General features: G+C 39.4%; 1 pseudogene; it reads right to left on the reverse strand.

Moving 5' to 3' along the window:
* Positions 1 to 246: 246 nt before the first annotated feature.
* On the reverse strand, positions 247 to 7,811 carry LOC103419383 (PHD finger-like domain-containing protein 5A; annotated as a pseudogene).
* Positions 7,812 to 9,751: the final 1,940 nt, after the last annotated feature.

Here is a 9,751-nt window from a genome sequence, read left to right on the forward strand (position 1 = left end):
CATTGTATACCGGGGTTTTTTCTGTTTACTACCATAATGTACAGGAAGGGGATCGAATTCTGGAGCAAAAGGTTGGACAAGACACACTATCTGGCCAAAATCACTAAGCGGGATGAATTCAATTGAGATTTTGAAGGATTTTGAAAGAGTATGGCATTGACATACTGAACCATTAACCAACAAGCAATCTTTAGCAGAATCCCTTCGCAACTTCAGTAGAAGATAAAAGGAAATGCCAAGTTGAGATAATTAACATAAAATCGCATATTTAAAATTGGATTAACAAAGCTCCAAGTACACTGAGGAGTTCAAACATCCATAGATGGATGCCACAGATTAACTACAAAGATTACGACGGAGATTTACTCAAGTCATAAATTACTTCACTAGACTAGCCACACAGAATGAGAGTAGGTTGGAAATATATCGAATGAGAAAATATAAGCAGTAATAAGCAAGCTTCCTAAGAAAAATACCTGATTGTAAAATAGCCTAAGCCTCAATGATGAACACAACAAAATAATTTCCGGAAGCTAAACGAAACTTGACCTGCTAAAGATCATCTTTTCTTGAAACCATACTTTTTTCCGTTCATAGAACAGATCTGTTTTGGCACTTCCCAGATTTGCAATTTTCGGACAGCCATCTCTATCTTTCTCCTGCTGAGTACACTCTTTTTGCAGTAATAAGCATCAGAAATTCCAACCCCTCCACAGATAGCACACCTTCCCTGGAAAGATCCATAATTGCACTCATCGCAAACCCGAACAAGCGGGCAAGGACGCACATAAGAGTCACAAATTACACACTTACCGTCACTTCTCACACAACCTTCCAATAGCTATTCCAGGTTGCTTCCGGCACATAATCAGGTCAGGATGATGCTTCGCCATGTTCCTACAACAACAGGGTAAAGTAAGATGCTGTCCAACAGATAGAATAGAGCCAAATCGCAGTAGAAACAGAATACAAACAATAAAAAACAGATAAAAGAGATAAAAGAGCAATATAATCGAAGTTGGAACCAAGATAATTGAGTCCTATGGCAAGAAACCCAAGAGGAAACTCAGATTCTGAGAATAACAACAACAACAACAACAACAAAGCCTTTTCCCACTAAGTGGGGTCGGCTATATGAATCCTAGAACGCCATTGCACTCGGTATTGTGTCATGTCCTCCGTTAGATCCAAGTACTCTAAGTCTTTTCTTAGAGTCTCTTCCAAAGTTTTCCTAGGTTTTCCTCTACCCCTTCGGCCCTGAACCTCTGTCCCGTAGTCACATCTTCGAACCGGAGCGTCAGTAGGCATTCTTTGCACATGTCCAAATCACCGGAACCGATTTTCTCTCATCTTTCCTTCAATTTCGGCTACTCCTACTTTACCTCGGATATCCTCATTCCCAATCTTATCCTTTCTCGTGTGCCCACACATCCCACGAAGCATCCTCATCTCCGCTACACCCATTTTGTGTACGTGTTGATGCTTCACCGCCCAACGTTCTGTGTCATACAACATCGCTGACCTTATTGCCGTCCTATAAAATTTTTCCTTGAGCTTCAGTGGCCTACGACGGTCACACAACACGCCGGATGCACTCTTACACTTCATCCATCCAGCTTGTATTCTATGGTTGAGATCTCCATCTAATTCTTCGTTCTCTTGCAAGATAGATCCTAGGTAGCGAAAACGGTCGCTTTTTGTGATCTTCGCTAGATTGCTATGGTCATTAGTGTGGATAAGTATATAAATGGATAGAGATAGGAAAGCAAACACAAGATGTACGTGGTTCACCCAGATTGGCTACGTCCACGGAATAGAGAAGTTCTCATTAATTGTGAAGGGTTTACACAAGTACATAGGTTCAAGCTCTTATTTAGTGAGTACAAGTGAATGATTTAGTACAAATGACATTAGGAAATATTGTGGGAGAATGATCTCGTAATCACGAAACTTCTAAGTATTGGAGTGTGGTATCGTCTTGACTTGCCTTATCTGTCTCATAGGTAGATGTGGCATCTTCTCTGGAAGTACTCTTCCTCCATCCAGGGGTGGTATCTTTAACTGGTGGAGATGCACAAGGTAATGTATCAATTTCACTTGAAGCTTACTTGTAGTTTCAGGCTTGGTCAAGCGCGATACAAACCATGTAGTAGGAGTCCCCCAAGTCGCCGAGCTAGGGGATCTGCTGAAAGAGGTGACAGACAAGGTAAGCAATCAGAGCTCCGGCTGATTGTTCACATTCTTCCTATCTTGCAGGCAGCATGAAGGATAAAGAGAAGAAAAATGAGAAGAGATGATATGAGATACTTTTGCTTTTGAAGAAGTAACTTTCCATAGGCTTATTCTTGAACTGAGCTGGAGGGTTTTCTGGTTTCCTCCAGAGTATAAGGCCGACTGAAGAATTTGAAGGTCAAAACAAGTCCATCAAATCTAGAGTACGTTCGACCCTGCTGATATGGGATACTTTTTCTTTTGACAGAGTAATGGATGTATCGGCACGTGTGCTGTTACGCTTGTCTCCACATGCTTCCTTGTATCCTTCTCACTTGCCCTATATGTTCCTCAGGCAGATGCGGTATCTTCCCTGGAAGCATAAGATGTTGAAGATGAGTACTCGAGAGCAATGCCAGGTAAGTAATCAAGTAAGGGGTTCTAGGCAGTCAGTTCCTGGCTGGAAGCTTGATTCCAAGTGTTGACTGATTGCTCTCTTTCTCCTTGTCTTGCAGGTAAGAACAAGGCCAAAGGAAAAGACAGGGAAAAAGCATGATATGAGATACTCTTGCTTTTAACCCTGATGATATGAGATATTCTTGCTCTAGTATAGCTTGTTTGCAGAGGTATTATCGGGGGGAAAGAAAGCTGAATATTTCAAAAGGCTTCGTTGGGAGTGCCCTCTCAGATATGAGGAAGGGTTGAGCATTTTTGCAGGTCTGCCTGTCCGTTGGGGATGGAGGTCGACATATATAGGAGTCTCCCTAACAACAAGTAGTAATGTTATTCCTTTACCCTGCTTGGTCATAGCACGGTAGTGGGAGCTGCCAGCTTCACATGTTTTAACTCTGTCAAAGCACTTTGAAAAAGTGGTCTGTGGTATCTGAAAAGCTGATGTTGCGTGTGAAGATTACATACAAGCTTTATCCAAGGAGATCCGGCTCTTGAAGTTGGGAAAGTGGTGCCTCATTGGTTTTCGAACAAGCAATCCTATCGGGGATCTGGCTCTCGAGATTCGGAGAACGATCCCTCTTCGATTTTTGAGAAAGCAATCATGCTGGGGGTCTGGCTCTCGAGATTCGGAGAGCGGTATCTCTTCGATTTTTGAGAAAGTTATCCTGTTGGGAGTCTGGCTCTCGCGATTCGGAGGGCGGTGCCTCTTCGATTTTGGAGCAAGCAATATTGTTGGGAGTGTTTTCTCGAATGTGAGTAAAGGTTGGGCATGTTTGCTAGTCTACCTTGCCACGAAGCACAGAGGTTGACACACAGGGACTTTCCAATTATCCTGCAATGGTACTGTTCATTTACCCTCTCTTCGATTTTTGAGAAAGTAGTCATGTTAGGAGTCTGGCTCTGGAGATTCGGAGGACGGTGCCTCTTCGATTTTGGAGCAAGCAATCTTGTTGGGAGTGTTTTCTCGAATGTAAGTAAAGGTTGGGCATGTTTGCTAGTCTACCTTGCCACGAAGCACAGAGGTTGACACACAGGGACTTTCCAATTATCCAGCAGTGGTACTGTTCCTTTACCTTTGTGGGTAATAATATGGTAGCTAGACCTTCAAAATTTATGTGTCTAAACTTTGTTAGTGCTGTTTCTTTGCTATTCTTTTACCCTTCTTGGTCAGAGCGATGTAGTGGGAGCTGCAAGCTTCACGTGCTCAACTTTGGCAGAGAACTTTGGCAAAGTTATCTGTGGTACCCATGAGCTACTGTTGCGTGTGGGAAGTGGGTGATTGAACAATAAGATTCATGTGCTTTCTACTTCACCAGAAGTCTTCGACAGAATGCCCATAATTTCCGCAAAGCTGAGTGTGCGTGTGACAGGTGCTGAAAAGGCTGGAAAAGTAGGTGCCTCTTCGATTTCTGAGATCGGCCCTCGTGGTCTCTGAGCAGCCCAGCTTTTGAGAAAGCAAGTGCCTTTTCGATTTCTGAGATCGGCCTTCGTGGTCTTTAAGCAGCCCAGCTTTGGAGAAAGCAAACGCCTCTTCGATTTCTGAGATCGACCCTCGTGGTCTCTGAGCAGCCCAGCTTTTGAGAAAGCAAACGCCTCTTCGATTTCTGAGCAGGCGCTTCTTCGATTTCTGAAGCTCCGTCGAGTGCAAATTTTTATAAGGGCTGGCATTAAGTTCCAAAGCACACTTGAATCTCCACCAGTAGAAGCTCTATTCTTGCACTTCTAAGATCTTGATTTGTCCGACCTCTTCTCTCTTCAACACCTTTGAAAATGTCTGGCCCCTCCGACCGTCGTTTTGACTTGAACCTTGTTGAAGAGGCAACCCCGCCTTCTCCAGATAACATATGGCGCCCATCCTTCGTCTCCCCTACTGGTCCTCTTACCGTTGGGGATTCCGTGATGAAGAATGATATGACCGTTGCGGTGGTGGCCAGGAACCTTCTCACTCCCAAAGATAACAGACTATTTTCCAAACGGTCTGATGAGTTAGCTGTTAAGGATTCTCTGGCTCTCAGTGTTCAGTGTGCAGGTTCTGTGTCTAATATGGCCCAACGCCTATTTGCTCGAACCCGCCAAGTTGAATCATTGGCGGCTGAAGTGATGAGTCTCAAACAGGAGATTAGAGGGCTCAAGCATGAGAATAAACAGTTGCACCGGCTCGCACATGACTATGCTACAAACATGAAGAGGAAGCTTGACCGGATGAAGGAATCTGATGGTCAGGTTTTACTTGATCATCAGAGATTTGTGGGTTTGTTCCAAAGGCATTTATTGCCTTCGTCTTCTGGGGCTGTACCGCGTAATGAAGCTCCAAATGATCAACCTCTGATGCCTCCTCCTTCTAGGGTTCTGTCCAGTACTGAGGCTCCGAATGATCCCCCTCCGGTGCCTTCTCTTTCTGGGGCTCTACCGACTGCTGAGACTTCTCCTAAGCAACCTTTGTGAAGGCTCCCTCTTGTTTGTTTATTTTGACTCATGTATATGTACATATTTGTAGCTTATCGGGGATATCAATAAATAAGCTTTCCTTCATTTCAACGTATTGTGTTAAATACACCAAAGCCTTCTTCGGTAAGTTCTTTGAATTTTCTTTTGTTGAAGCTTGTATGTTGAAGCTTTGTGAGTGGAGTATGAGGTTGAGGTAGTGTTCCCTTAATTTCTCGAGTGAGGAAAACTTCTCGGTTGGAGACTTGAAAAATCCAAGTCACTGAGTGGGATCGGCTATATGAATCTTAGAACGCCATTGTGCTCGGTCCTGTGTCATGTCCTTCGTTAGATCCAAGTACTCTAAGTCTTTTGTTAGAGTCTCTTCCAAAGTTTTCCTAGGTCTTCCTCTACCTCTTCGGCCCTGAACCTCTGTCCCATAGTCGCATCTTCTAATCGGAGCGTCAGTAGGCCTTCTTTGCATATGTCCAAACCACCGTAACCGATTTTCTCTCATCTTTCCTTCAATTTCGGATACTCCTACTTTACCCCGGATATCCTCATTCCTAATCTTATCCTTTCTCGTGTGCCCACAAATCCAACGAAGCATCCTCATCTCCGCTACACCCATTTTGTGTACGTGTTGATGCTTCACCGCCCAACATTCTGTGCCATACAGCATCGCCGACCTTATTGCCGTCCTATAAAATTTTCCCTTGAGCTTTAATGGCATACGACGGTCACACAACACGCCGGATGCACTCTTCCACTTCATCCATCCAGCTTGTATTCTATGATTGAGATCTCCATCTAATTCTCCGTTCTTTTGCAAGATAGATCCTAGGTAACGAAAACGGTCGCTCTTTGGTATTTATTGATCTCCGATCCTCACCCCTAACTCGTTTTGGCCTTCATTTGCACTGAACTTGCACTCCATATATTCTGTCTTTGATCGGCTTAGGCGAAGACCTTTAGATTCCAACACTTCTTTCCAAAGGTTAAGCTTTGCATTTACCCCTTCCTGAGTTTCATCTATCAACACTATATCGTCTGCGAAAAGCATACACCAAGGAATATCATCTTGAATATGTCCTGTTAACTCATCCATTACCAACACAAAAAGGTAAGGACTTAAGGATGAGCCTTGATGTAATCCTACAGTTATGGGAAAGCTTTCGGTTTGTCCTTCATGAGTTCTTACGGCAGTCTTTGCTCCTTCATACATATCCTTTATAGCTTGGATATATGCTACTCGTACTCCTTTCTTCTCTAAAATCCTCCAAAGAATGTCTCTTGGGACCCTATCATACGCTTTTTCCAAATCTATAAAGACCATGTGTAAATCCTTTTTCCCATCTCTATATCTTTCCATCAATCTTCGTAAGAGATAGATTGCCTCCATGGTTGAGCGCCCTGGCATGAACCCGAATTGGTTGTCCGAAACCTGTGTCTCTTGCCTCAATCTATGCTCAATGACTCTCTCCCAGAGCTTCATTGTATGACTCATTAGCTTAATACCCCTATAGTTCATGCAATTTTGTACGTCGCCCTTATTCTTGTAGATAGGCACCAAAGTGCTCGTTCGCCACTCCTTTGGCATCTTCTTCGTTTTCAAAATCCTATTGAAAAGGTCAGTGAGCCATGTTATACCTGTCTCTCCCAAAACTTTCCACACTTCAATTGGTATATCGTCTGGGCCTACTGCTTTTCTATGCTTCATCTTCTTCAAAGCTAAAACTCAGATTCTGAGAATATATTGATAAAATCTGAATACATTCATAGCCTATTTATACTAGAGGACAGCAGCCTAGAATTCCCAATCCTTTTTTTTTCTAAGAAATCCTTATCCTACTAGGAACTACCAAATTAAAATTTAATCCTATTCCTACTAAATACATCCTAATCCTATAAATAAAGACTACACAAAACATAAAGGAAAACATGAAAAACTACCAAATTAAGCCCCTCAGAATATGCTCTGCATCTTCTACAATTCAAAATTTCAAGACTAATCCAATTTGCAAATCTGCATAAGTTCAACAATTTCTTGCCAACTTGCAAGGTGCTTATATTCACAAATCACGAAACTGACGCCAAATCAATCAGCTACGAATATTTGCAAACTCTTTTAACACCAATTCATGAGAGTAAGGACTAACAAAGAATGTAAATTCAAGAAAATGTGCAACTTCATCATCAATGAAAAGCAGTTCATTAATGAAAAGCAGTTCATTGACCCATAAGTACAAAAACACAAAAAACCCACAAAAATCCAAAATTTTCCAATTTTCATTTCTAGTTACTCTTTCAACTTCTGGGCGCTTGCGATATTGCCTAATTCCCATCACAGAAAACAAATTGCGGGATTTAAAAAGGCTGTGTAAATAGATGAAACGATTCATGAATTGAACAGAAAAAGAACCCTAAAACTGGTAATTGAATGCGCATTCGGCTAGAAATTTAAAGGAATTTCAGATGGAAAAAAAATTCAAAATTAAGCAGCAGTTTCTACATACGCGAAAGCTAGAGAGGAAGAACGAGTAGCTAAAGGACCAATGCTTACCGAATATAGCTGGAGAGGACTCGGATGAAGGGCTGCAACTGTATGAGAGATGAGAGCACAAATGGGGGATTGGCGCAATGGGGGATTGGCTGACAGAGAGAATCGGATATGGTTAATGTTTTGTTTTCTTATAAGTTTCAATTAAAAATTCACAACAATTTCAATTTTTTTTCTTATTTATTATTGGGTAGATGATTTTCACCTGACTTCTCACTCTTTTTAATTTTGATACTCAGATTAATAAATCAAACGAAAACAACTAACACTCGTGTGAAAATTAAAAAGTGTTTATTTTTATAACTTCACTTTTATGAAAGTGGCTTTATATAATTTACAATAAGTGATAATGACAAAAATAAGAGAGCGTGATGATAGTATCATCAATTAGTTTAGTTTGGGTGCGGTAGCCTTATTGTAAATAAGTTATAGTTTAGGGTCATCAACAACTATTTCTTCATACAATTTTTAATTGTCTTTATGATTAGAAAAAGTTCATTAGATATTTTTGGATAAAAATAAGTTCGTGAGGCATTTTTCATTAATCTTATAATTTTTTATTTTTATGGTGGGAGGATAAATTGCCACGTTTTTATAGGACTCAAAAACTACAATGAAAGTGGTAAAAATAGAAAGAAGATCAAAAGCTAAGCATAGTTAGTAAAATGCGTAGTATGTGAAAAGAGTGGTGATATTCCCACCCCGGTGTCTTATTTCCCCACCCACCTTTTTATGAATTTTTTAATTACAAATTTATCCATTTGTAAAATGACTAATAGGGACCTTATTTACTCCTTTTTGCATTAATTTTTTTTTTATAAAAAAAGAAAAGAAAAGAAAAGTTTAGAAAATTTGTCTCTCATAAACCCTAACTCATCATTTTCATCCCCTTTCATTCAGAGAAAGCAAAATCATTCAGAGAAAGCAAAAAGAATGAATTTAGAAGATGACATTTCTATGGAACAAGTAGATGACTATGTTTCCGTCAAACATGTAAAAGATAATTTTATGTGGACCATCTTGATTTGTCAACATGAATAATTGAAGCATAGCTTTGTGACTTTTTATTTGAATTTGCATTAGGTTAGGGTACAATTTGTTTCATGTTTTCCTATGAGAATTCCTAGAATTCGTTGGAATTGTTTTAATTAGGTTAGGGAAAATTTGGAAAGGACACTCAAATTGGTATGCATCTCGAAAAGGACACTCAAATTGGAATTTGGAAAGGAAACATGGTTTTTTTTCTTTTTTTTTTCCTATTTTTAGAAGGTTTGTTTATTTTCTTTTTTTTTAAAGAAATTTATCTCTAATTATATATAGGGCTATTTTAGGAATAATAGTGGGTGGGAAAATAACATTTTAATTTTTTAACTTTTTATAGTGGGTGTAAATATAACGTGGGTGGTGAAATAAGACAACGGGGTGGGTTTAACAGTTCTCATGTGAAAAATACGGAAGTGTATAACTTTATTAAAATAATACTTCGCAAATTTGGGCTATTTTTTTAAAATTTTTAATATTTATTTAATCAATAATATGCTAAAAATATAGGTAAAATGCGTGAATTTTATATGTATTATTGAAAAAAGTGTAAAAATAACGTGTTTTAAACGTGAAAAATAGGTATCGTATGTTGGAGCTTTAAAAAGCGTACAATTTAACGAATCATTGATACGTGTACGGAAAATAAAACTTGTTAAAATATGTACATACATATATAATAAGGATATTATACGCAAATTTATTAACTATGAAGTTAAGTGACAATACTACATATTTTGAGAATTGTTATTGACACTTCAGAAATAATCATTATATTCTTTTCTAATAAAACATATTGTATGAAATGTTAGCAATTTTCATATTAAATTTAATGTTTTGTTTTATACAAGCGATTTTATGGAGTTGGAAATTGAACCTAGAACTTCAACTACAACAAAAAAATGCTCCTAACTGGAGAGTCTCTTTCGTTCCAGACCTTTTGCACTAAACCTTAATGTTAAGCTCTCACCATCATGCAACTTTCTGCTTCTCTCCTTTACAAGTGAAAATCTATTTTATGTTTTTACTTATGAATTTGGCAAAATAACACTTTTAGAGCAA

The sequence above is a fragment of the Malus domestica genome, chromosome 04 (assembly GCF_042453785.1).
Source record: "Malus domestica chromosome 04, GDT2T_hap1".
NCBI classification, from domain to species: Eukaryota; Viridiplantae; Streptophyta; class Magnoliopsida; order Rosales; family Rosaceae; genus Malus; species Malus domestica.